The sequence below is a fragment of the Staurois parvus genome, unplaced genomic scaffold (genome assembly GCF_062004578.1).
Source record: "Staurois parvus isolate SC_StPar_1 unplaced genomic scaffold, SC_StPar_1.0 ptg000104l, whole genome shotgun sequence".
NCBI classification, from domain to species: domain Eukaryota; kingdom Metazoa; phylum Chordata; class Amphibia; order Anura; family Ranidae; genus Staurois; species Staurois parvus.
Window position 1 is genome coordinate 11,285,626 of NW_028317900.1, and position 27,014 is coordinate 11,312,639.

General features: G+C 48.3%; 1 protein-coding gene across 2 annotated transcripts in view; it reads right to left on the minus strand.

Moving 5' to 3' along the window:
- Positions 1-23,514, minus strand: part of SUSD6 (sushi domain containing 6) — a 68,434-nt gene extending 44,920 nt beyond the window's left edge. The window contains exon 1 of one of the 2 annotated variants that reach the window (XM_089671325.1): positions 23,361-23,514. The gene's annotated coding sequence lies outside the window, so the exon portion shown is untranslated. Of the gene's footprint in view, positions 1-5,482; positions 5,607-23,360 lie in introns of those variants that run through there. The other variant, XM_089671326.1, reaches the window with a different exon arrangement.
- Positions 23,515-27,014: the final 3,500 nt, after the last annotated feature.

Here is a 27,014-nt window from a genome sequence, read left to right on the forward strand (position 1 = left end):
TAACTATGCAAAAAAAAAAGGTATACCTAGAATTCATATTTAATAGAACCTTTTTTGCCTATGACCATCCTCACAGTTAGCAGATATGTCCTAGATTTAATATAAACTATTCTGGCCCTTAATTCTGGAAATTGTGTGTAACTTATACACTTCGGCTTGTTAACCTTTCAGCTTTATTTGTAAACATAATTAGGAAAGTCTGCTATTGTTGTTTGCTCCAACATATTGGACAGCTGTGACCTTTTTACGTGCCCGTGTGGCTCTGACCCTCTTTTTAAGTCTCTTTTCTTTGGTCTGATGTATGGAGAATAGGAAAAAAGTGCTATACCGGGGCTTTCACCCAAGATCTAAATGACTGCATATGTTTTTCTGAAAAGTCAGTATAAGACTGGCCATACATTATACAATTTTCTTGAGAAATTTGCTTTAGATTTACCAAAAACCATATAATATGAGGTCATCCTAAACAACACTTTCAGTTGTATCCAATTAGGCAGGACCTTGCACTACATAGTTGAAAGTAAATTTAAAGGAAATTGGGCAGAAATTGGACATAAAATTGTACAGTGTATGGCTAGCCTTAGGGTAAGTTCGCAGCAGCTGGATGTGCGATACGGCCTGGCTGGACCAGTGCAGTGCTGACGTGCTGATCTCACTGCATCACACTTCACTTTTATAAATGAACCTTATTGAAATGTCAGACACATTTCATAAAGTTCATTTGGCCACCGTACAGTGTGAGGCAGTGGATTGCCTCGCACTGCGCTGGAAAAAAGTACTACATGCAGTATATTTTTCACTGTACACCACCCACACACCACCACAATGCAGTGCTGTGAACTGGGTAGTTAAGAAGACAAAGCATTTTACCATGTCATGCAGTGGGACGGTGCTGGAATCGTCACCCAACACAATTTCAGTGCTTCAGGTGTGACCCCTGGTTCTCATATCCGCGTTCCTGCGGTCTGCGTTTTTCACGGGCACGAGAGCCCATTCGTTTGAATGGACTCCTGTACCCTGGGACACTCAGGGAAGAAGTCCCTGCACATCTGAAAACGCAGCCCATGCGGGAACCTCGGTTCCCAGTATGGTTACGATTTCCAGTGCTGGTGGTGTGCCATTAGAATTAATGGCACCCGCCTGCGGGTCCGCATTCCTCTGTGCACGGATTTTTGTGTGGATCTGCAGCGGCACCACCCGCACATATGTGAACCAAGCCTGAATGCACCCTAAAAAAAAAAAAAGCTGTGCTGGAAAAATACGCTCGTTGGTGTCACCAATCATTTTTTGCATATTAATTCTTCATGGTCTGCAGAATACTGGCACAGCAGGGGTGTGCCGTTTGCCTACATACTTTGTGCTAACACCCCCTGAGCGTTAGGGACCGATGTGATTGCACAATATATATGTAAAGTGCTGCGTAAATTGATGGCGCTATATAAGTACCTGAAATAATTAATAAATAAAAAGTTGTCCCTCTTTATTATGCTAGAAAAGTTGAAGTATGCGATCTGTAGTACCTTATCTCCAAAAAGGAAGAGTGAAATATCCCGTTCAATATTTTGCTGTAAGTGCTTCTCATGATTTACTGTCCTTTGCTCCTTATTTTACAAATGACTTGAATTGCGTCATTTAAACTGAATTTCACACCGCTTCCTGCATTCAGTTTCACATCCCCTTCATCAATTCTGCTATATACACACAACTCCAAGCCACCCCCTTCCTCCATCACATAAATCAAGGAAACTACAAGCCATCATCAGTTTCTGAATTACTGCTTGATGCTCAAGTTTGCAAACCGTAGAACAGAAGATCTCTGTTTTCTATGGGACACTGATTAGAGACCTGACAGACAGTTTTTAAAGAGTAACTCTACTTTTGTTGAGGAAAAAAAAAAAACATTCCCCTCTTGGTGATCTATGTACATTACAATGATTTTAACAAACATTTTGTTGCAGTTTCCTACCTTTTGTTATTCTGAAAAAATAGCTGTTTGTCTGTGTCCATGTGCAGAGTGAATCTGTATGGGAGTGGTTTTATATTTATTTCAATCAGCTGCTGCACTTGCAGGGCTCTAATGAGGGAAGTGGCAGGGTCTGCATCCCTTTAGTGGTCCCTTTGGGAGTATCCCACCAAAAATGACTTTCTGTAGGGGATGCCAAAAATCTGACCTGTATCTTACAGAAAATTGCAGCTCTGCAGATTCAATACAATAGGAGTCGCAATTGTATATGCTATACTTTTTGTTTTCTTTTTATTTGCCTTTTTTTTCTCATAAAAGTGGAGTTACTCTTTAAGGACAAGTACAAACATTACATTGTATGCATTATATGAAAGAGCTGTTAAACTTCACATACTTACAAGTTTGGCATTGCTGATGCCATTTCCACCTAAACAAGCTGTATATAGAGCTGTAAAGTCTGTATGCCTATAATGCACACACATTACAACATGCAGATAAGACCTGGGCTTACATGCACCTACATCTGTGTGGAACAGCAGGATCTATATTTTATAAAACTTTGTGAGCAGCCTATTCTCCCATGTAAGCCACTGCAAATACAAACTAGGATGTCAACGGTATGTTCTCCTAAAATCTGAAACTTTACACACAACAGGAGCAAAAAGGGGTCAGACAGAGCATTGGCCAGAAACTGTATAGCAGTTTATGAGAGGCAGGCAAACAATGAACTGTTATTTCACCTATTGAATAAACCAATACCACATACAGCGGGTAAAATTATTGAACACGTCAACATTTTTCTAGGTAAATATATTTCTAAAGGGGCTGACATGAAATTTTCACAACATGTTGGTTACAACCCATGCAATCCATACACACAAAGAAACCAAAACAACTAAGTTCAGAAATTAAGTTATGTGTAATAAAATGGAATGACACAGGGGAGGAAGGGAGGTGCAAAAAGTCATGGAAAGCCAAGACACCAGCTGAAATCTATTAGTAATTAGAAAGCAACCTGCTCCTTGTCAGTGCAAATTAACCACTTGCCCTCCTGAGGATTTACCCCCCCCCTTCTTGACCAGGCCATTTTTTGAGTTATGGCGCTGCATTACTTTGACAATTGCGCGGTCTTGCAACACTGCACCCAAATTAAATTTACGTCTCTTTTTCCCCATAAATTGAGCTTTGTTTCGGTGGTATTTGATCACCTGTGCGGTTTTTATTCTTTATGCGCTATAAAAAAAGCAACAAGTTTGAGGAAAAAAAACAATATTTTTTGACTTTTTGCTATTAAACATGTCCAGTAAAAAAAATGTTAAAAATCAAATTGTCATAAATTTACACCAAAATGTATTCTGCTACATGTCTTTGGTAAAAAAAAAATCCCAATACATGTAAATTATTTGGTTTACGTGAAAGTCATAGCGTTTACAAATGGCAGTATATATACTGGAATGTAAACTTTTTTTTTACTAGTAATGGCAGTGATCAGCGACTTATAGCAAGACTGCGCGGGCATTCTGACACTAGCAGGAACTGACTTGGTGTCACTGACATCCCCAGTGACACCAATACAGTAATCAGTGCTAAGAAAAAAAAAAGCACTGACACTGTACTAATGGCACTGGGCAGGAAGGGGCGATCAAAGTGTTAACTGTGCGCAGGGAGTGTTTTACTAGGGGGCCGTGTCAGTGGGCTTCACTGTAATCACACTGCTCTGGATGGCTGTGCAGCCACAGACGCGTATGGTGGCGCAGGTAGGACTCGCGTACAGCCCGTACCAGGAAATGCAAAACCATGTATATCTACATGATTTTGAGCACCCGTGCCACCCTGTAGCAGTATTTTTGCTATAGGACGGATGGGAAGCGGTTAATAGCTGGTTCAGTTTAAACTGATGGCCTATAAAAAGGTGTCATTACCAAGGCGTCACACAAGAAACATCTCATGAAGGGGAAAAGCAAAGAGCTCTCTCAAGACCTTTGCAACCATAGTGTTGCAATACATACTGCTGGCATTGGTTACAGAAGGATGTCTAACCTTCTGAATGTTGCAGTGAGCACTGTTGGGGCCATAATCTGGAAGTGGAAAGGACACTATTTCACTATAAACCATCCACGACCAGGTGCTCCATGCAAGATTTCTGACTGAGGAGTGTAAAGAATTATCATAAGAGTGGTCCACAAGCCAAGGATCACTTGTGGAGAGCTTCATAAATACCTGGAATTAGAAGGTACAATTGTTTTAAAGAAAACAATAAGTAATGCACTCAACCAGCATGGCCTGTATGCAGGCTCACCATGCAAGACTCCATTGCTGAAGAGAAACATGTTGAAGCTCGTTTAAATTTCGCTGTACAACATTTAAACAAGCCTGTGAAATACAAGCAGAATATAGTCTAGTTAGATGAGATCAAAATTGAACTCTTTGGATGCCATAATACATACCATGTTTGGAGGCCACATGTCACTGCACATCACACCAAAAACACCATACAAACAGTGAAGTTTGGAGGTGGGAACATCATGGTGTGGAGCTTTTTTTCAGCATATGGAACTGGCAAACGTCATGTCATTGAAGGAAGAACAGAAAATTGTACCAAGACATTCTTGATAAAGACCTGCTGCCATCTACCAGGATGATGAAGATGAAACGAGGGGACATTTCACCAAGACAATAATCCAAAACATAAAGCCAAGGAAACTCTTAATGGTTTCAATGAAAGAAAATAAAGTTGCTAGAATGGCCCAGCCAATCACCTGACCTGAATCCAATATAGAATCTGTGGAAAGAACTAAAGATCAGAGTTCATAGAAGAGGCCCAAGGAACCTTCAAGATTTGAAGACTGACTGTGTGGAAGAATGGGTCAAAATCACACCTGAGCAATGCGTGCGACTAGTTTTGAAGCTGTCATTACCAACAAAGGTAGTAAATAAATTTCAGTTAGCGTGTTGAAAACTTTTTCCCTGTGTCATTCCATTCTATTACACATAACTTAATTTCTGAATTTACTTGTTTTGGTTTCTTTGTATGTCTGGATTGCATGGGTTGTTACCTACATGCGGTGAACATTTCATGTCAATAGCACCTTTAGAAATAGGTTTACTGAGAAAAAAGGTGACATGTTCAATACTTATTTTACCCGCTGTATATTCATACAGCACACTGTGGACATTTACAGTACAGTGAGACAATACAAGGGTTTATGTTATGATGTAGTAAGAAAGCACTAACACATTCCATAGCATGTATGGACAATACAGGGGGTACAGACAACACTCCTGTGTACTTGGCACAGTTCATGGAGTACGGACAATAAAGCTGAGCAGGGCTGAGGACTATTTGTGAAGACAATACAGGCGAGCAGAGGCCAGCACTATCCAGTACAAACAATACAGCTGTGTAAAATAGAGAAACACTTCCTGTTTCAGACTCCCAGCTATACATATCACTGTATACATGCCCTCTACTCCTCTCAGTGTCCATAGTGGTCGGATACTAAAGGGAACCCTACTTACCAGCTGGTCTTGGGGTTCCCGACTGCTCCCCCTCTGTACCCGGCTTCAGTGCCCTAGCTGCCAGCCCTCCTGGAGTCAGTCTTTCCGTGTCTGCTCCGTGTTAACATGGAAGAAAGCATCCCTGGAATCCCTTTAGCTGTGCATGGTTCTTGTGCAATCCTGCCTGCCATGGACGATGACAATTACTTCCACAATTATACTACAGCAGGGCTTTTAATGCAACAGTTTCCAAACTGCTTTTTTTTCCATTTGGCAAATGAATGGATTGTGAATTGTATACTAATACAGATCATCTTTTAACAAGCAGTGTGGCCAAAGCTTATTTGGTTCTGCTTCTCTTTGGCTCACAGCGCCAAGTCACTCCAGGCTCTGGAAGGGTCCCTACCATGTTGTCATGATTCAACCAGCTGCCTGATTGACAGCTAGATCTGGCTCTCAGTGTGCCGACAGCTGCAGCATAAAGGTGAGGATTTTTATAAACCCCAAACTTCTCCATTACCCACTTGTTCTCCAGAGTGTTTACCCCCCTTCCTGACCAGGCCATTTGTTTACTTTAACAGACATGCAACACTGCACTCAAATGACGTTTACGTCCTTTTTTTTCCCCACAAATACAGATTTCTTTCGGTGGTATTTGATCACCTCTGCGGTTTTTATTTTTTGCGCTATAAACTAAAAAAACAAAAACGACAATTTTGAAAAAAAACAAACAAACAATATTTTTGACTTTTTTTTGCTATTAAACGTGTCCAGTAAAATAAAATTAATAGAACTCAGTCATAAATTTAGGCCAAAATGTATTCTGTTACATCTTTGCTAAACACAAAATCCCAATACGTGTAAATAAACTGGTTTACGTGAAAGTTATAGCGTTTACTAATGGCACTATATATACTGGAATTTTTCTTTTTTTTTTTATTACTAGTAATGGTAGCAATCAGCGATTTATAGCGGGATTGCAGCGAGCATTCTGACACTAGGGGGAACTGGCTTGGTGTCACCGACATCCCCAGTGACACCAATACAGTGATCAGTGCTAATAAAAAGCACTGACACTATACTAATGGCACTGGGCAAGAAGGGGTTAACATGTGGGGCGATCAAAGGGTTAACTGTGTGCTGTTTTACTATGGGGGCTGTGTGTGTTTCACTGTAAGCACACTGCTTTGTATAGCTCTGCTATGCAAAGCCATACAAAGCAGTGTGAAGGAGCTGACAGGGGAGAGATCTGTATTGTTTACATCCAGGTCTCTCCCTCGTCGGAAATCCTCAGAGGTCCCCGGGTGCTGGTGGGAAATCACCAGCTGGGACTTGGTGATTAACAGCCAAGGCCGCGAATGGCAGCGTGGGTAGGGCACGTGTGCACGTCCCCTACCCAGAACTGTAAAATCACGTATATATACATGATTTTGCACACGCGTACCGCCCTGTAGCAGTGTTTCTGCCTAAGTGCGGCACAAAAGCGGTTCAGTACAAGAAAATGTTATCCAACAACCCACCTCTTAAAGCAATAGTAAACCACCCAAAAAAAAAAAATTCACAAAAATGTCCGCTGCAAAATAGCAGCATAATGTGCTAGTTGCATCGCATACTACCACATTGTGGGGTTTATTTACTAAAGCTGGAGTACGCAAAATCAGGTGCACTTCTGTATAGAAACCAATCAGCTTCCAGGTTTTATTGCCTGAACTTAATTGAACAAGCTGAGGTTACAGGCTGACTGGCTACCATGCACAGCCGTAACAGATTCTGAGTGCTCCAGTTTTAGCAAATCTCCCCCTATGAAAGACTTGCCTTAGAATGAAGCCCTCCAGTGGCGTGCCATGACCACTGACAGTGCTTCCATCTTCATGGGCTTCGGCTGTTTGATTGGCCCTGCACGTGTGCGGTATTCGCAGCACGCTGTCCATTGAGAGCACAGTGCGTATACGCCAGGGACGTCACCGGCTGCTACTACAGGAAATATCTCCTTATTTTAGGCTTACCTGTAGTTACAAGTAAACAAGGTAGGTTCACTACCACTTTAAATGATCCTTCCTCTTTTTCTGATGCTCTATGCTTATAATTTATATTAAAGGACAAGCTCACCTTTGCAACATGTTACTTTTTCCACCCGTTTTTAGGAATATGTAACATGTTCCCATAGCTGCAGCCGCGCCCGTGCTGCAGCCAGAGGGCTCCCTCTGACAGATAGTGCAGGGAAACTTCTCCACGTACTGTTAGATATGGTCACATGGCCGCGTCACTCATTCACAGAGTTCTGTAAATGAGTGCCTACACGTCCTGAAAGCCTTAGCAGCTGTCGGCTTGTAGTTTTCAATTTGCTACCATGGCGCAGTGGAGCTCCATGGTAGTTCATTGAAGCTCCCGGTCATAATATCTGCTTGCTTGTATGGTTCTGCAGGAGACCTGCATGGTGTCAGCGATCTACTGATCACTAGTGCAATGCTTTCCAAGCTCCTGCAGACAAATATAACAAATGCACATTTTTTTTACCTGCAAAAAAATGTGCATTTATTATTTTTGTCAAAAAGATGAACTTATCCTTTAAATAGGTTTTTTTCCAGTTTTTGTATGCAGTTACATGACCACAAAGCTCAAGCACTCCGGCCTATTCCTTTCTCTCACTCCGTGGCTGGTGGGTGGGAGCTGACAACCCCAGAAACTACGCATATCACACCAGCCACATTCAGCACCACTTTTGAACCCTCCGCAATACAGATAGGCACCAAAGCTTTGCTGTCACACGACTACAAACAAAAACTAAAAAAAACAAAACCTTTTCAGAAAGAAACTTATTACAAAATGTAGTCATGGGGAAGCAGAATTTAAGAATTGGGTCATTGGGTAGCCTTTGGTTCTACTTTAATGCATCACAGCTTACTAGTCCCAAAGCTTTATTGGCTGCATTAGTTTTCTTTTTTTCCAGTTTTTTCTTTATTTTTGCTTGCTAATGCCACGAATAACACCTCCTTTCCCTTTGTGTCTTTGCTCATTTCTGCACGGTATCTATGGGGAAACCATGGCTATCACACAGGCTGCACTTCAAAATGCCTTACACTCTAATTCCATTATGTGGTGGATTGATAAGACTTGTAGTTTACATAATAAAGAAAAGTATGCTTGAGCGTTTTTTTTCAGTTTACATGAGCAAAAAGGGCACTGCATTTTTCTGGCAAGATCAACATGAATTTTCTGTAATTGCTGAAATTGCTCTTAGCCTGACTGACCTGGCAACCAATCACCTGCGGGTAAATAGGAAACGTTAATTTGGACATCTCCTCCTGCCGTCCTCCATCCTGAGCCCTGCTGTCTTCCGCTTTCCGCTGTGCACTGAGAATGTCAGCAGCAGCGGAGGAGGCTGTGGGAAAGTGGGGCAGAAGACATTGCGGGGGGGCCAGAGGTCAATGCTATGGGGGAAAGGGGGTGCAGAGGACACTACTGGGGGGGTGATTTGCATAGGACATTACTATGGGCAGGGCCACCGCCTTAGCAGTGTCCTCTTCTACCTCCCTTCATATCCCCCCCAGTAGTGTCCTCTGCTCCCCCTTTCCCCCATAGCAGTGACCTCTGGTCCCCTTCCCCCCCCCTTATGCTGGCACCCATCATACAGCTGCTTAGGCAGCAGAAAAATCCCTATCCCCAGCCGCTTGCTGGCAGTTCAGATTTTTAAAATGCCTGCCTTCCGACGATCCCCTTTATTGTCCTCCTGGAGCAGCTGAAAGCTAGCATCTCTTCCTCACCCTGCCACCAGCGTACAGCTTCTGGAGAAAGATCCAGGGGATTGGTTCCAGTAAACGCCTCCCCCACTGCCCTGACAGTCCTTGTTCCTCCTTTTATCTGCTGCCTGGTCCTTCCCCCAAGTGCTTCTCTTTTAACAGGGCTTTTAAAGAAATTGTGAAAAATATTCAAAAATAAAAATGTAAAAATAAAAACGGCGGACACCGTCCACTGCCCTACTGGCCGACACCGTCCACTGCCCGACACCGTCCACTGCCCGACACCGTCCACTGCCCTACTGGCCGACACCGTCCACTGCCCGACACCGTCCACTGCCCTACTGGCCGACACCGTCCACTGCCCTACTGGCCGACACCGTCCACTGCCCGACACCGTCCACTGCCCTACTGGCCGACATCGTCCACTGCCCTACTGGCCGACACCGTCCACTGCCCGACACCGTCCACTGCCCTACTGGCCGACACCGTCCACTGCCCTACTGGCCGACACCGTCCACTGCCCTACTGGCCGACACCGTCCACTGCCCGACACCGTCCACTGCCCTACTGGCCGACATCGTCCACTGCCCTACTGGCCGACACCGTCCACTGCCCTACTGGCCGACACCGTCCACTGCCCTACTGGCCGACACCGTCCACTGCCCGACACCGTCCACTGCCCTACTGCCCGACACCGTCCACTGCCCTACTGCCCGACACCGTCCACTGCCCTACTGGCCGACACCGTCCATTTTTAAGATAGGCTAAGTTTCTATTTTTACAGTGACATTTGTTTTTACATTTTAAATTTTTCTACATTTTCCTTGCTATTTAGTTAAGCCTAGCTAGTTAATTTTGTTTTTAAGTGGCGCTCAACCCCGGTGATGTTTGATCTTTTTCATGTTGTTCAGGTAGATCTCCACCTCTCATAGGTTGCCTACCCCTGATATAGGGCATGAACTGAATTGCTACCAGTTTAAAAAAATTCTTTATCTGAATATCTTAGTATATATATATACACATATATATACACACATATATATATATATACACACATATCTATATACACACATATATACACACACACATATACATACACACAGTATATTTAAAATAAAAACTATCCAGACTACTAAAACAATAAATAAAATGCTCATTGGTGGAACTGATGTGATATATTCCAGCCTGTTAAAAAGAATTCCTAGTGTGATAACTGATGCCTCTGGAAGCTGGAAATCACTGTAGTGTACACCGCTATTCCAGTGATCTCCACTTGTTTCCAGGTCCCGCACTGAGAAGCCGACCTACTGCACTGTGAACACAGGAGGTTGGCTGCTCAGCACAGGCACCATTCAGAGAATGCTTTACTGAATAAATGCAAAGCGTTCTCTGGACTGGATGAGGTGGAGAGGCTGAGTGGTGATGTCACACTCTCCATCTCATCCAATCCAAGCTGGAACAATGTAACTATGTAAAAATCTACCACACCTGGAATTCATCTTTAAAGAATAAGCGCATTTTAAGACAAAGTACACTAAGGGGGAGATCTACTAAAACTGTTGCACTCAGAATCCGATGCAGCTGTGCATGGTAACCAATCAGCTTCCAACGGCAGTTTGGCAATAAAACCTTCAAGCCGATTGGTTTCTATGCAAAGTTGCAGCAGATTTTGCACTCTCCAGTTATAGTAACTAACCTCCTTATTATTTTCCCTCCTTCCCACTGACATAAAAGAGCTCACCCTCCTTCCTCCACACATACATAGCTGAGATACATAGCTTGCGGCCTTTGGTGGTTAACATCCTCTGCCACAAGTCCTCTGTCTCCTACCCAAGCAAAGAACCCCATAGAGGTATATGGGTCTCTCATCAATTTCCATCCAGTTGGGGAAGACAGCACCTTGGACTGCTAAGAGGCTCTACTGTGCAGATATGGGCAGCGGACAGAGGACTTGAATGAGGACACACACTTTAAGCCAAACTCCAAGCTTTTTTTTTTTTAGGACAGTGTGGGGAAGGGGTACAGGATAATGCTGGATTTGCTATGGATAACCTCAATGAAAACAGGTAAAGGGGATCTAAAAATGAAAAAAAAAACCATCAAAACTCACATAAGTGTGAATTGATCCTTAAAGCAATTCTAAAGGTTCATTTTTTTTTTAAACAAACATGCTATACTTACCTACTGTGTACAGTGGTTTTGCAAAGAGCAGCCTGGATCCTCCTCTTCTAGGGTCCCCCGCAGGCTATTCTGGCCCCTCCCTCCTGTCGGGTGCCCCCATAGCAAGCAGCTTGCTATGGGGGCACCCGCAGCTCCGTGTGTCCATTCACACACGAAGCCACAGCTTGTCCCTGCCCCCTCTCCTCATTGGCTGACTGGCTGTGATTGACAGCAGTGGGAGCCAATGGCTCCCGCTTGCTGATTCAGCCACTGAGGAGGCATAGATCCGGGACAGCCAAGGATGTTGTCCACATCGCTGGATCGCAATGAAGCTCAGGTAAGCAATGAGGGGGCTGGGGGCACTGCTGCACACAGAAGGTTTTTTTAGAATGCATGAAGGTAAAAACCTTCAGCCTTTACAACCACTTTAAGGCTAGTTCACACTAGATGCAGTCCGGTGCCGTTTTTTTCTGCATCAAAAAGCAATGCACAGTGTTTTCTATGTATTTCAATGGCTCTAGTTCACACTAGTGCAGTCAGTTCCAGTCAGTTTCTAGAGCAGAAAAAAAGTAGAACATGCTGCATTTTTTCTGCACAGAACCATACTGGAACATAGCAAACTGCATGAAAACTGCACCGTAACGGAATGTGATTAACTGTAAGCAAAAACATATCCGGAATGCATCCAGAGTGCGTTTTTGTGGTGTGAACTGGACGTAAAGTCTCAGGTTTGTACTGCTGCCTGTGTTATAAGATCAATGTTGTCACTGGACAGAGAAGAAGAGGAAACATCCCCAACAGGAACACAGACATCAATTAAAAAAACTGTTTCAGCTCTTCCCCTACAATATAAAAAGACGATAAATAATTTAGCTTAAAGTGTAACTAAACCCAGGACCCTGCATTCACTATATCTGGTCTCCCACAGTACACACAACATGGAAATGCAATTATTTTAGTAACAATAAACTGCTAAATACCTTTTCTCATTAGAAGTATATAGCAGTCTTGTCACTTCAATCAGTGTCCAGCTGAGCACTGGTTAAAGCTTGCAGGATTTTTCATTCTCCTGACTGTCCTATGAGGCTGCAGGACCCCTGACCCTCTGTCTGGACAGAGCTGATTGGCCCTGTGTTGATCACATGCACCCTCCCAAAGAAGAAAAAACTAAACAAAACTCTAGCTATACACACCAAACTGAGCATGTGCAGCTTGCCCTCAGGGCTGTGTTCTATCAGCAGACTGGGGACAATAGAAGGGGAAGATCAGAGAAGACAGGATCAAACAGCCTTTTTACACAATCTGGAGGATTAACCCCTTAGGTTCCACAGTGAGTATAAGAAGCATGCTTTACTGCACATGCAGACTGATTTTACTGTGGGTTTAGTAACACTAAGCTCTAATTTAGGGGAGACACAATAGAAGAATATTGGTCTCCTCCAGCTTAGTGCTGAGCTTAAAGGATCCCCTTCAGGAACATGTTACAAGTTCTACCTGTTTTTAGGGTGACATGTAACATGTTCCCGCTCCGAGCATTCCGAGCCCTCTGTAGGACAGCAGCACAGGGATACAGGGAGAAGATTCCCATACCAGCGGTCACTTTTTGAAGAGAGTATGGCCGTGCAGGGCTCTGCCCACATGGCTGCGTCATTCAGTCACAGAGTGTAGCTGAATGAATCAAATACAAGTACTGACATCCTTTGCAGATGTCAGCTTGTAGTTCTCAATGAACTACCATGGCGCTGTTGGCCACTCTGAAGTTCATGGATTCTTCTTGTTAGTTTGAAACTGCCTGCCTGTACGACGTACAGACAGATAGATTACACTGACAGTCTGCAGGAGCCATGCATTATACCTACGATCTGCTAATCATGGGTGCAATGCTTTCCAGGCTCCTAAGAAAACAAATAAAAATAGCAAATGCACTTTTTTTTTTACCTGCAAAAAATGTGTATTTTCTTTTTTTTAAAGATGAACTTTTCCTTTAAGTTAGGGAGTGCTGCCATAGATCATAGGGATTGCTGTGTGATGCCCTAAATCACAAGGATGCTGTACATTCCATGAAGATGCCAAATATCTTATTCAGATGTTATAAATGTGGAAGCAGGGTGAAAATAACCAGAGGATACTATAAATAAGGGAAAAATAGCGCACAACACAGGGGAATTAGGGAGCACGCAGTATATCATCTCTTATGGCAGATGCCTTCTGTCACATGAAAAAACAAAGGGAAAGAGAGGTCAGAGGATACAATGCAAAGACAAGCAACAAATAGGAACATCTAAAGGGATGCCGGGGATGCCTTCCTTTATGTAATGTTAGTCTTTGATCAACTCCAGGAAGTGACATCCTCAGGCAGAGGGAACTGCTGGAACTCCTCCTACCGCTTACACCATCTGTACCAGATACTATGCAAACATATCCCCAGCACCCTCCAGTGTGGAGTTCGTTCTCTATCAGGGGTGGACTGACAAATCATGGGGCCCCCGGGCAATAGGGGATCATGGGGCCCCTGTGTCCTTGCCCAAACTCAAAAAAGCCTATAAAAAGGTACCAGGGGCATCTCATGGGGCCCCCTACTGACCCCAGGCCTTCGGGCAGTGCTCAAGTTTCCAAATGGTCAGTCCGCCCCTGTTCTCTATCATACAGTGCATGTACATCTCTGTGTAAGTTGTGCCATGACCAGGCACTCCTTAGACTATGCACACATTTCTACCACAGATTTCTGAGCCTTCTACTGAACAATTCTACACAGGGTTGCTGATGGCCAATAAAATGTAATGGGACTGTAGAGACAATGACCTCAGAAGCTGCAGTATGTGTTTATTCTCATACTGCATCACTTTTAACCCTTTCTCAGCCAGAGCAGTTTTTGCGCTCAGTAAAAAAACAAAAAAAACAAAAATAAGACAGAAGAGGAGTTAAAACAGTATATATTTTCCAAAAGCAGAGACCCTGGATAATACATTGGTGGCGGTTCCAATATTTTATATCACAGGATATTAGCACAATGGTTTATTAAAGTGATTTTAAAGTCTTATTTTTTTTTTTAAATAACAAACATATGTATACTTGCCTGCTGTGTGCAGTGGTTTTGCACAGAGCAACCTGGATCCTCTCTTTTCTTGGGTCCCCCATCAGCGCTCCTGGCCCCTGCCTCCTGTCAAGCAGCTTGCTATAGGGGCACCCGATGCTCTGCATATCCATTCACACACAGAGCTGCAGCTCGGTCCCGCCCCCTTTCTCTTCTCCTTGGCTCACTGCAGTGAGAGCCAAGGGCTCCTGCTTCTGTCTCAACCAATGAGGAGAGGGATTTTTACCTTCATGCATAGAATGCATGAAGTTAAAAAACCTGAAGCCTTTGCAAACACTTTAAGTGCAAATTTTTAGTAAAAAAAATACACTAAAGTAAAGATAAAGCTAATTTTACTGCACAGAAAAGCAATATATTACCAAGTTTTTAGTAAAATATAAAGTGGTGCAAAGTAAACAGATACCCAACATATCAACCATCAAAGCCATACTCTTTAAAGATTACCGCTTGCAGTGGGGCTGTGCCCACACTATAAGGGTTAATAGCTCTATTTTTCTAGGGGAGAGAAGAAGCGCTTACTTACCTGATCCTCTGTTTCCCTGGCAGATGGCACTCCGGCGGTGGATTGTCCCTTTGTGTCAACATATCCAATACAGGACTATGGACCCTGCATTGGTTCTGACGACAGGACCATAGACGTCTGGAGTGTGAGAATAGAAGATGCAGGTATAGCCTCACTGCAAGGGATAATATTATAGTTGCCTGAAACTGGGCTTTAAAATTGTGTCTGCCTGTGAAACAGTGACAAACACAATCTTCCATAGGAGAGGCTTTAAAGGCCCTTACACATTATCAGTTTAAAGTTAACCATTAATAATGGCCCTAGAATTGTTGCTTTCCCTCTGGTGTGCACAGCAATATGTAAAACATGTAGTGCAATCAACATTTTTAACATGTGTGCTTACATACGTATGTTCATGGGGATCAAATTTTTTTTCTACTGGTGCTTTAGTGTACCTTTAATACTTTACACTTTTTTCACTTCGAGGCTAAGTTCACCTGAAAAAGCATTGCACCAATGGTCAGCAGAACATGGGTGCAATGCCAGGCTCCTTCTGTAGAAAGCTACACCCTAAATACGGGTGTAAATTGTAATATGTAACCAAAGGCAAATTTATCCTTTAACTTTGTTGCTAACTCATACACTATCATATAGAGAGCTATTTACTGTGACATGTTCTCTTTAATGAGACAGCAGGGGTCCATGGAAGCGATCCAGTGGCTGTACAGCTGACAGTTGGTTAGATTTACATGCACTCCCAGCTGTGTGTGTGTACCCCTCCCCCAAACCATTGCCACTAAGGTTTACGTCAGTGAAAGAGTTAAAGCCCAATTCCAGGCAAAAATGTAAATCTCATTATGTTTTCAATGAAGTATCTCTCTGGTGTACATTATTTCAACCAGTATTCATGGGGTTTTGCTCACGCCTTTGCAGGTGCAACAGTGCGCGTGTGTATTAGCGCGTTGCGTTCACGGCAGCCTATTCATTCCAATGAAGCATGAAAATTACACAAACTAAGTTTTTAAAACTGCGACACACCAAAATGTATGGTACACAGGTGCCATGCATTTCGGAACGCATCCTAGCAAGGTGTGCGGGAATGCCATTAAATATTAATCGCACCACTGTGCACCTGCAAAGGGATGCTTTTTTAGTATGACGGTGAAGGACGTGTGATTTTGTGTGCTTTCCTGCAATTGTGAACATAGCCCGGGACTTATCACTTTGCCCTTGCTGATAGTCACTGTTTACTTCCAGTTTCATCCATTATGTTCTTTTCTGGGGATTGGACACACTAATCCACCAGGTATCTTGTGTGAAACTTGTCCCTTCACTGCCCCTGTGCAGTAATCTGCAGTGTGAAGCCAACAGAAACATAATCAGTGAGCAGAGTTATGGGCGTTATTATTCAAAAACCATTTTCTTTCCACCTATCCTGTTCCTGCATTCCTACTGCTATTCTGTACACAGACAGGACGCATTTACCTGGAATCCTGGGACCTGTAGTCCCAGGAAACAACAATGGAAATGTCAATCAGGTATAAATGAGAAACAGTCACACTGCCAGGTACTATTATACCAGATTTCTCATGATTGCTGCTGTTCCATTCATTTGATTGATGTGGGTATAGACAGAGATAAAGGATATAAGAAGGCAGTAATCCCAGAGTTGGACTTTAATGCCCATTGTACACAGCTAAGCTGGCCAAACACCATCTCTTTTCAAACCCCTTTAGAATTATTCCAGCTATGTGCCAAAAACCTACCTGAACAATCCATGCAAATCACATTTGGTCAGGTAGGCTCACAGTTGTAGTCCATGGTACTACAGTGACAGCCGTGGTCTTGCAGGACGTGTGCTGAGCAGCTTCCCCTCTAGAAGTTCAGGGCTATCACTGTAGGTAGTGCTGACTACTATGCCGATTTTCAGTCTCCCCCGCGGCCCCTCACGTATGAGATATACATACTTACACTGGTCCAAGCAGGACCAATGTAAGGATGCATTTCAAATCATTCTTGGAGTTCAGCTTTAATTGTTCAGTGACTGACCCTCAAATGGATTGGAATTTCAGTAATCTGGATCTTTCACTGAGTGCAACTATTTATCTCTTCGCAATAAAAGCACAAATGGACAGCAAATGAATGACTTATAAAATCAGCAGAGTGACAGTGTTACTTCCAAGGACTGGTGTTACTTCCAGCAGGCAACACAGCTGTCTTCTACATAAAGAGTACCTGTCATCCATATTATTCTTTATGATAGCTCTAGAAGTGCACACTCATGTGAGACTCATGTACATTACTAAATTGTGTATACAAAGACTGCTGAGCACACACAACCCACCACAATATAGAACTCCACACCCGGGCACCGCGCCACAGCATGGCTCCCTGCATCCGGACACCGCGCCACAGCGTGGCGCCCTGCATCCGGACACCGCGCCACAGCATGGCTCCCTGCATCCGGACACCGCGCCACAGCGTGGCGCCCTGCATCCGGACACCGCGCCACAGCATGGCGCCCTGCATCCGGACACCGCGCCACAGCATGGCGCTCTGCATCCGGACACCGCGCCACAGCATGGCGCTCTGCATCCGGACACCGCGCCACAGCATGGCGTTCTGCATCCGGACACCGCGCCACAGCATGGCGCCCTGCATCCGGACACCGCGCCACAGCATGGCGCTCTGCATCCGGACACCGCGCCACAGCATGGCGCTCTGCATCCGGACACCGCGCCACAGCGTGGCATTCTGCATCCGGACACCGCGCCACAGCGTGGCATTCTGCATCCGGACACCGCGCCACAACACGGCGCTCTACATCCAGACATCGTACCACAACACGGCGCTCTACATCCAGACATCGTACCACAACACGGCGCTCTGCATCCAGACATCGTACCACAACACGGCGCTCTACATCCAGACATCGTACCACAACACGGCGCTCTACATCCAGACATCGTACCACAACACGGCGCTCTACATCCAGACATCGTACCACAACACGGCGCTCTGCATCCAGACATCGTACCACAACACGGCGCTCTGCATCCAGACATCGTACCACAACACGGCGCTCTGCATCCAGACATCGCACCACAACACGGCGCTCTACATCCAGACATCGCACCACAACACGGCGCTCTACATCCAGACATCGCACCATAACACGGCGCTCTACATCCAGACATCGCACCATAACACGGCGCTCTACATCCAGACATCGCACCATAACACGGCGCTCTACATCCAGACATCGCACCATAACACGGCGCTCTACATCCAGACATCGCACCATAACACGGCGCTCTACATCCAGACATCGCACCATAACACGGCGCTCTACATCCAGACATCGCACCATAACACGGCGCTCTACATCCAGACATCGCACCATAACACGGCGCTCTACATCCAGACATCGCACCATAACACGGCGCTCTACATCCAGACATCGCACCATAACACGGCGCTCTACATCCAGACATCGCACCATAACACGGCGCTCTACATCCAGACATCGCACCATAACACGGCGCTCTACATCCAGACATCGCACCATAACACGGCGCTCTACATCCAGACATCGCACCATAACACGGCGCTCTACATCCAGACATCGCACCATAACACGGCGCTCTACATCCAGACATCGCACCATAACACGGCGCTCTACATCCAGACATCGCACCATAACACGGCGCTCTACATCCAGACATCGCACCATAACACGGCGCTCTACATCCAGACATCGCACCATAACACGGCGCTCTACATCCAGACATCGCACCATAACACGGCGCTCTACATCCAGACATCGCACCATAACACGGCGCTCTACATCCAGACATCGCACCATAACACGGCGCTCTACATCCAGACATCGCACCATAACACGGCGCTCTACATCCAGACATCGCACCATAACACGGCGCTCTACATCCAGACATCGCACCATAACACGGCGCTCTACATCCAGACATCGCACCATAACACGGCGCTCTACATCCAGACATCGCACCATAACACGGCGCTCTACATCCAGACATCGTACCATAACACGGCGCTCTACATCCAGACAACACACCACAATACAGCACTCCTAATACACAACCTCAAAGCTCACAAATATCTCTGCTGCTCCTCACCTACATTCCCAGACCAACTGCACAATAAAATCTCATAACTCAATCTGTTTGCTAAATCTAGATGAGAAATAACCAACCACCGGGAGCAGGTCAGTGCGCAGACAGCACATAGCCTCCTATGGGTGAGCACACAGCACACTGGAGTCCACTCACTAAGATATACACTACATGAATTTATACGTTAAAACAGCTTATGTGATATTGATGTCAGAAGCAGGAAATTCACTAAAAACATGCTTTCATTATTTTATATGGAGGTATTTAGCCCCCTTCTTTTTTTACACCTTATGTCATAGCAGACTAAACCTCCGACTGCAGCAGGAAGTGAAACATTTAATAACAGTATTGCTACCACTGCTAAATGTGACAGCTCCTGCGGACGATTTCAGGGAGTGAACAGTCTCTGGCATCCTTACTACCAGTGACTCAGCCCTGCCTGGCTCATTCAGCTGGGGATTTCTGGAAGAAAGGTGACTGTAAACAAAGGGGCAGATCAGTATTAACCTCTTTACTACTGCCCTATAGCAGATATACTGCTAAAGGGGCACACGTGTGGGGGGGGGGGGACTGTTTGTAAACAAAACAGTTCTCTCCCCTGTCAACTCCTGCACACTGCTTTGCACAGCCATGCAAAGCAGTGTGCTTACAGTGAGGCACAAACACAACAAACACAGCTCCAAGTAAAACAGCACACAGTTAACCCTTTGATCGCCCCACGTTAACCCCTTCTTGCCCAGTGTCATTAGTAAAGTGTCAGTGCTTTCTATTAGCACTGATCACTGTATTGGTGTCACTGGGGATGTCAGTGACACCAAGTCAGTTCCCCCCGGTGTCAGAATGCCTCCGCAGTCCCGCTATAAGTCACTGATCCCCATGGGGGCTACATGCTTGTGTCTTCTTTCCAGGTCTGCTAGGCTGCATGCTCAGATAAGGGTGTGGTAGGGAATGTGAGGTGACCTCATGCCATTTTCCTTTGCTTTTGCATGGGGTACCCCTTAAAATTAACACACCCCAACTGTTTTTGTTTTTTTTACACTTTCTCCACCCCTTTCGTCACATTCACCTGTTAAACCAGGAAGCCTCATCTGACAGCTAAATGTGTAGGCAGGGATGAGTCACTGGTTGCTGGGATGCTGGCAGGTGCTGGCTCCCTGACAACCAGTGATAAGCCCTGAGTCAGAGCTGTCACATTTAGCAGAGATAGTAATACAGCTGGAAATGTTTCAATACCTTTTTGCACATTTGGTAAATAGTGGATAGACTGCAAGATAATTAAAGAATGTATTTTTTGTGCATTGACTTTAAAGTAATACTACAGGTAACATTTGTTGTTTAGTTTTGGATAGAGTGGAGAGAGATTAGAACCCCTGTCAGATTTTATTGCTGTCTGTGTCCTGTTTACCATCATCAAAAGTGAAAGTAAAAGAAACCCCAAATTTTGGGCTGTCCCCAGTAAAGTAAGAGATTACAGTAGTTCTGGTGACCTGGGGGGGGGGGGGGGGTCCTCAAGGGATTGCCATAATTTTCAGGGATTTCCTCTCACTTCCTGTTTTGGCTATGGGACAGGAAGTGAAGGGAAATCTCCGCAATGGGACACAGATGGCACAAAAATCTGACAGGGGATATAACCCTCCATTACTCCATCCAAAATGAAACCGGTTTCCCTTTAGAGCTACTTCAATATAATATCACATTGGAAATGCTGCATGTGATATGTCATATAGACCACAAATATCCCAGGTGATGTGTATGAATTGGGCACACAGCCTCCTATGGGGGGGCAGGGGCGCGCACAGCCTCCTCCGGGGGGGGGGGGGCGCGCGCACAGCCTCCTCCGGGGGGGGGGGCGCGCGCACAGCCTCCTCCGGGGGGGGCGCGCGCACAGCCTCCTCCGGGGGGGGGGGCGCGGGCGCGCACAGCCTCCTCCGGGGGGGGGGGGGCGCGCACAGCCTCCTCCGGGGGGGGGGGCGCGCACAGCCTCCTCCGGGGGGGGGCGCGCACAGCCTCCTCCGGGGGGGGGGCGCGCACAGCCTCCTCCGGGGGGGGCGCGGGCGCGCACAGCCTCCTCCGGGGGGGGCGCGGGCGCGCACAGCCTCCTCCGGGGGGGGCGCGCGGGCGCGCAGCCTCCTATGGGGGGGGGGGGCGCGCAGCCTCCTATGGGGGGGGGGGCGCGCAGCCTCCTATGGGGGGGGGGGGCGCGCAGCCTCCTATGGGGGGGGGGCGCGCAGCCTCCTATGGGGGGGGGGGCGCGCAGCCTCCTATGGGGGGGGGGGCGCGCAGCCTCCTATGGGGGGGGGGCGCGCAGCCTCCTATGGGGGGGGGGGGGCGCGCAGCCTCCTATGGGGGGGGGCGCGCAGCCTCCTATTGTGGGGGGGCGCGCACAGCCTCCTCCGGGGGGGGGCGCGCGCGCACAGCCTCCTCCGGGGGGGGCGCGCGCGCACAGCCTCCTCCGGGGGGGGGGGGGGGCGCACAGCCTCCTATGGGGGGGGGCGCGCACAGCCTCCTATGGGGGGGGGCGCACAGCCTCCTATGGGGGGGGCGCGCACAGCCTCCTATGGGGGGGGCGCACACAGCCTCCTATGGGGGGGGCGCACACAGCCTCCTATGGGGGGGGCGCACACAGCCTCCTATGGGGGGGGGCGCACACAGCCTCCTATGGGGGGGGGCGCACACAGCCTCCTATGGGGGGGGCGCACACAGCCTCCTATGGGGGGGGGCGCACACAGCCTCCTATGGGGGGGGGCGCACACAGCCTCCTATGGGGGGGGGCGCACACAGCCTCCTATGGGGGGGGGCGCACACAGCCTCCTATGGGGGGGGGGCGCACACAGCCTCCTATGGGGGGGGGCGCACACAGCCTCCTATGGGGGGGGGCGCACACAGCCTCCTATGGGGGGGGGCGCACACAGCCTCCTATGGGGGGGGGCGCACACAGCCTCCTATGGGGGGGGGCGCACACAGCCTCCTATGGGGGGGGGGCGCACACAGCCTCCTATGGGGGGGGGCGCACACAGCCTCCTATGGGGGGGGGCGCACACAGCCTCCTATGGGGGGGGGCGCACACAGCCTCCTATGGGGGGGGGCGCACACAGCCTCCTATGGGGGGGGGCGCACACAGCCTCCTATGGGGGGGGGGCGCACACAGCCTCCTATGGGGGGGGGCGCACACAGCCTCCTATGGGGGGGGCGCACACAGCCTCCTATGGGGGGGGCGCACACAGCCTCCTATGGGGGGGGGCGCACACAGCCTCCTATGGGGGGGGCGCACACAGCCTCCTATGGGGGGGGGCGCACACAGCCTCCTATGGGGGGGGGCGCACACAGCCTCCTATGGGGGGGGGCGCACACAGCCTCCTATGGGGGGGGGCGCACACAGCCTCCTATGGGGGGGGCGCACACAGCCTCCTATGGGGGGGGCGCACACAGCCTCCTATGGGGGGGGCGCACACAGCCTCCTATGGGGGGGGCGCACACAGCCTCCTATGGGGGGGGCGCACACAGCCTCCTATGGGGGGGGCGCACACAGCCTCCTATGGGGGGGGCGCACACAGCCTCCTATGGGGGGGGCGCACACAGCCTCCTATGGGGGGGGCGCAAACAGCCTCCTATGGGGGGGGCGCACACAGCCTCCTATGGGGGGGGCGCACACAGCCTCCTATGGGGGGGGCGCACACAGCCTCCTATGGGGGGGGCGCACACAGCCTCCTATGGGGGGGGCGCACACAGCCTCCTATGGGGGGGGCGCACAGCCTCCTATGGGGGGGGCACACAGCCTCCTATTGGGGGGGCACACAGCCTCCTATTGGGGGGGCACACAGCCTCCTATTGGGGGGGCACACAGCCTCCTATTGGGGGGGCACACAGCCTCCTATTGGGGGGGGCACACAGCCTCCTATTGGGGGGGGCACACAGCCTCCTATTGGGGGGGGCACACAGCCTCCTATTGGGGGGGCACACAGCCTCCTATTGGGGGGGCACACAGCCTCCTATTGGGGGGGCACACAGCCTCCTATTGGGGGGGGCACACAGCCTCCTATTGGGGGGGGCACACAGCCTCCTATTGGGGGGGGCACACAACACAGCCTGTCATCAGAGAAGGCCCCGCGGCCTCCTCCGGTGTACACACAGCTACTAGTCCCGGTCTCTCTGGTGTACACACTCCGGCTCAGCTGTGGTCGGCTCTTCCTGGTTCGGGCTCCTCATAGCCACCAACCTTCCTCCCCCCTCCCGTCCACACATACGCGCTCACCGGCTGGTCCCCGGGCCTCCTCCCTGTCAGTGTCTGCCTCGGTTGCCGTGTCTCCGGCAGCAGGCCCCAAACCTTCCGCTCTGTTCCGGTATCTGATCGCCGAACACTGGCAGAGTAGGGCAGGAAGTGATGTCGGTGACAGAGGGCGGGGCCTAGGCTCGGGAGGAACAAAGCTGAGCTCTTCTGGTTCCGTGTACACTGTAACGTCTTACCGAGAGATGATGGGGGGGGGGGTGCAGAACATTGAATAGATATGCGGAGGAATACTGACTTCCGGGTCTGCAGGGGTGGTGGGTGGTCGTAAGGCCCGGACTGGGACAAAAAAAATTGGCCCGGGCATTTTGGACTGAGAAGCCCCAAGCCCGGGAACCCTTCCTCGGAGCAGTGGCAGAACGCCAGGGCCCGGTCGCAAGAGCGACCTTTGTGATCCTCTCAGTTCCACCACTAGTGTCAGTAGGTTTTTAGTTCATTTTTTTACTATTTTATATTTTAATATGTTTTCACATTTTTTTTGTAGGAAGGGAAGGAAGGAGAGAGGGAATGAAGGAAGGAGGGAAACAAAGAGGGAAGGAAGGAAGGAAACAAAGAGGGAAGGAGGGAAACGGAACAAAGACAGAAGAGAAACAGGAGACAGAGAAAGAGAGAAGCATAGAAAGAAGGAATGAGGGAAAAGAAGGAAGGAAACAAAGAGGGAAATAGGAGAGAGAGAGACAGAAACGAGAGAAAGGAGATAAATGGGAGACAGAGAAAAATAAAGCGAGAAGCATAGAAAGGAAGAAGGAAGAATGGAAAGAAAGAAGGAAGAAGGGAAACAAAGAAAAAGGAAGGAAGGAGGGAAACAGGAGATAGAGAAAGACGAGAAACAGGAAAGAGAGAAGTACAGAAAGAAGAGAAACGAGACAGAGAGAAGGAAAGAAAGAAGAAGGGGGAGAAAAGACACAAGGCTGGCGGGGAGTGTGGGTGGGGCAGACACAGGAGGAGGGGCAGAACCTGCTTTTCCACTCAGGTCTGTGGTGGGCAGGGAACAGTCAGCACTGGGGACAATAGGCTGATAGATCCCCTGCAGTGCTGCAGGGGGTGGGGGCACGAGGGGAGCATACAGGAGCCCACAGCATGCAGGAGATAGATAGGAGGGGCAGCTGGGCGGTGCATAGAGGAACAGAGAAATGCACGGTCCAGTTTCTTTATGTGCCGCCCCGCCTATTCAGGCGGACCCGGCCCAACGGGCAAATGCATGGTGTGCCTTAAGGCCAGTCCAGGCCTGGTGGTTGTATGGGAGGTGTGGTATATGGGGAAGGGGGGTTTGGTGAGGGGTGGTGTATTGAGGGTGTGTGTGAAGGGCAGAGGTGTGGTGCATGGTGGGCTGAGCTGTGGTGTATGGAGAGTGTGATGGGCTGAGGTGTGGTGTATGGGGGGGAGGGGGCGTGATGGGCGGAGGTGTGGTGTATGGGGAGGAGGCCTGATGAGGTGTGTATGGAGGGTGTGATGGGCTGAAGTGTGGTGTATGGAGGGTGTGATGGGCTGAGGTGTGGTGTATGGAGGGTGTGATGGGCTGAGGTGTGGTGTATGGAGGGCGTGATGGGCGGAGGTGTGGTGTATGGAGGGTGTGATAGGCTGAGGTGTGGTGTTTGGAGGCCGTGATGGGTGGAGGAGTGGTGTATGGAGGGTGTGATAGGCTGAGGCGTGGTGTATGGAGGGCGTGATGGGTGGAGGTGTGGTGTATGGAGGGTGTGATAGGCTGAGGTGTGGTGTATGGAGGGCGTGATGGGTGGAGGTGTGGTGTATGGAGGGCGTGATGGGTGGAGGTGTGGTGTATGGAGGGCGTGATGGGTGGAGGTGTGGTGTATGGAGGGCGTGATGGGTGGAGGTGTGGTGTATGGAGGGCGTGATGGGTGGAGGTGTGGTGTATGGAGGGTGTGGTAGGCTGAGGTGTGGTGCATGGAGGGTGTGATGGGTGGAGGTGTGGTGTATGGAGGGCGTGATGGGTGGAGGTGTGGTGTATGGAGGGCGTGATGGGTGGAGGTGTGGTGTATGGAGGGCGTGATGGGTGGAGGTGTGGTGTATGGAGGGTGTGATAGGGTGGAGGTGTGGTGTATGGAGGGTGTGATAGGGTGAGGTGTGGTGTATGGAGGGCGTGATGGGTGGAGGTGTGGTGTATGGAGGGTGTGGTAGGCTGAGGTGTGGTGTATGGAGGGCGTGATGGGTGGAGGTGTGGTGTATGGAGGGTGTGGTAGGCTGAGGTGTGGTGTATGGAGGGCGTGATGGGTGGAGGTGTAGTGTATTGAGGGCGTGATGGGTGGAGGGGTGTGATGGGGCGGGGGGTGGTGTATTAGGGTTTTCACCTCATCCCTTACAAACCAAACACACATTAATTACACAGGTTCTGGGGCTGATTAAGGTGGTAATTAAACTCACCTAGTACCTTGTTTGTGTTAAATTAGCCTCAGAACCTGTATAATTAATGTGTTCAGTTTTACAGGGAGGAGGTGACAACCCTATGGAGTATGGGGGGGTGGTGTATGAAGGGCGTGATGGACTGAGGTGTGTATGGAGGGCGTGATGGAGTGGGGGGTGATGTAGGGGGAGGTGTGATGGGTTTAGGTGTGGAGGGGGTTCAGGGTAAGGAGGAATGATTTTTGCTAGGAATATGGAGTCTAGGAGTGAATGTGGCTGCAGAGAGTTGACCTAGGAGGGAGCAGATATGCAGAGGGCCCCAGAAAAAGTATACACACTGCAACTGTTATCTATGCCTTTTTTTAACCACGTGCCCTCCTGAGGATTTACCCACCTTCCTGACCAGGCCATTTTTTGTGTTACGGCGCTACGTTACTTTAACTGACAATTGCGCGGTCATGCAACGCTGCACCCAAATGAAATTTATGTCCTTTTTTTCCCACAAATTGAGTTTTATTTCCGTGGAATTTGATTGCCTGTGCGTTTTTATTTTTTGCGTTATAAAAAAAAAGACCGACAACTTTGAGAAAAAAAAAACAATATTTTTTACTTTTTGCCATTAAACATGTCCAGTAAAAAATTTTAAAAATCAAATTTCATCATAAATTTATGCCAAAATGTATTCTGCTACGTCTTTGCTAAAAAAAAAATCCCAATACGTGTAAATTAATTGCTTTATGTGAAAGTTATAGCGTTTACAAATGGCTGGGATTTTTTTTTATTTTAATTTTACTAGTATTGGCGGCGATCAGCGACTTATAGCGGGACTGTGGTGGACATTCTGACACGGGTTGGGGGGAACTGACTTGGTGTCACTGACATTCCCAGTGACACCAATACAGTGATAAGTGCTAAAAGAAAAAGCACAGACACTGTACTAATGGCACTGGGCAGGAAGGGGTTAACATGAGGGGTGATGAAAGGGTTAACTGTGTGCTGGGAGTGTTTTACTAGGGGGCTGTGTCAGTGTGCTTCACTGTAAGCACACTGCTTTGGATGGCTGTGCAAAAGCCATCCAAAGCAGTGTGCCCGAGCTGACAGGGAAGAGGACTGTTAGTAAACAAAACAGTTCTCCTCCCTATCAGAGATCCTCGGAAATCACCGGGCGCCGGCGAGTAAACCCGGTGAATGGAGGCGCTGGTAGGGCTCGCACACCCCGGCAATTCAAAATCACATGTATATATACGTGTTTTTGCTCCC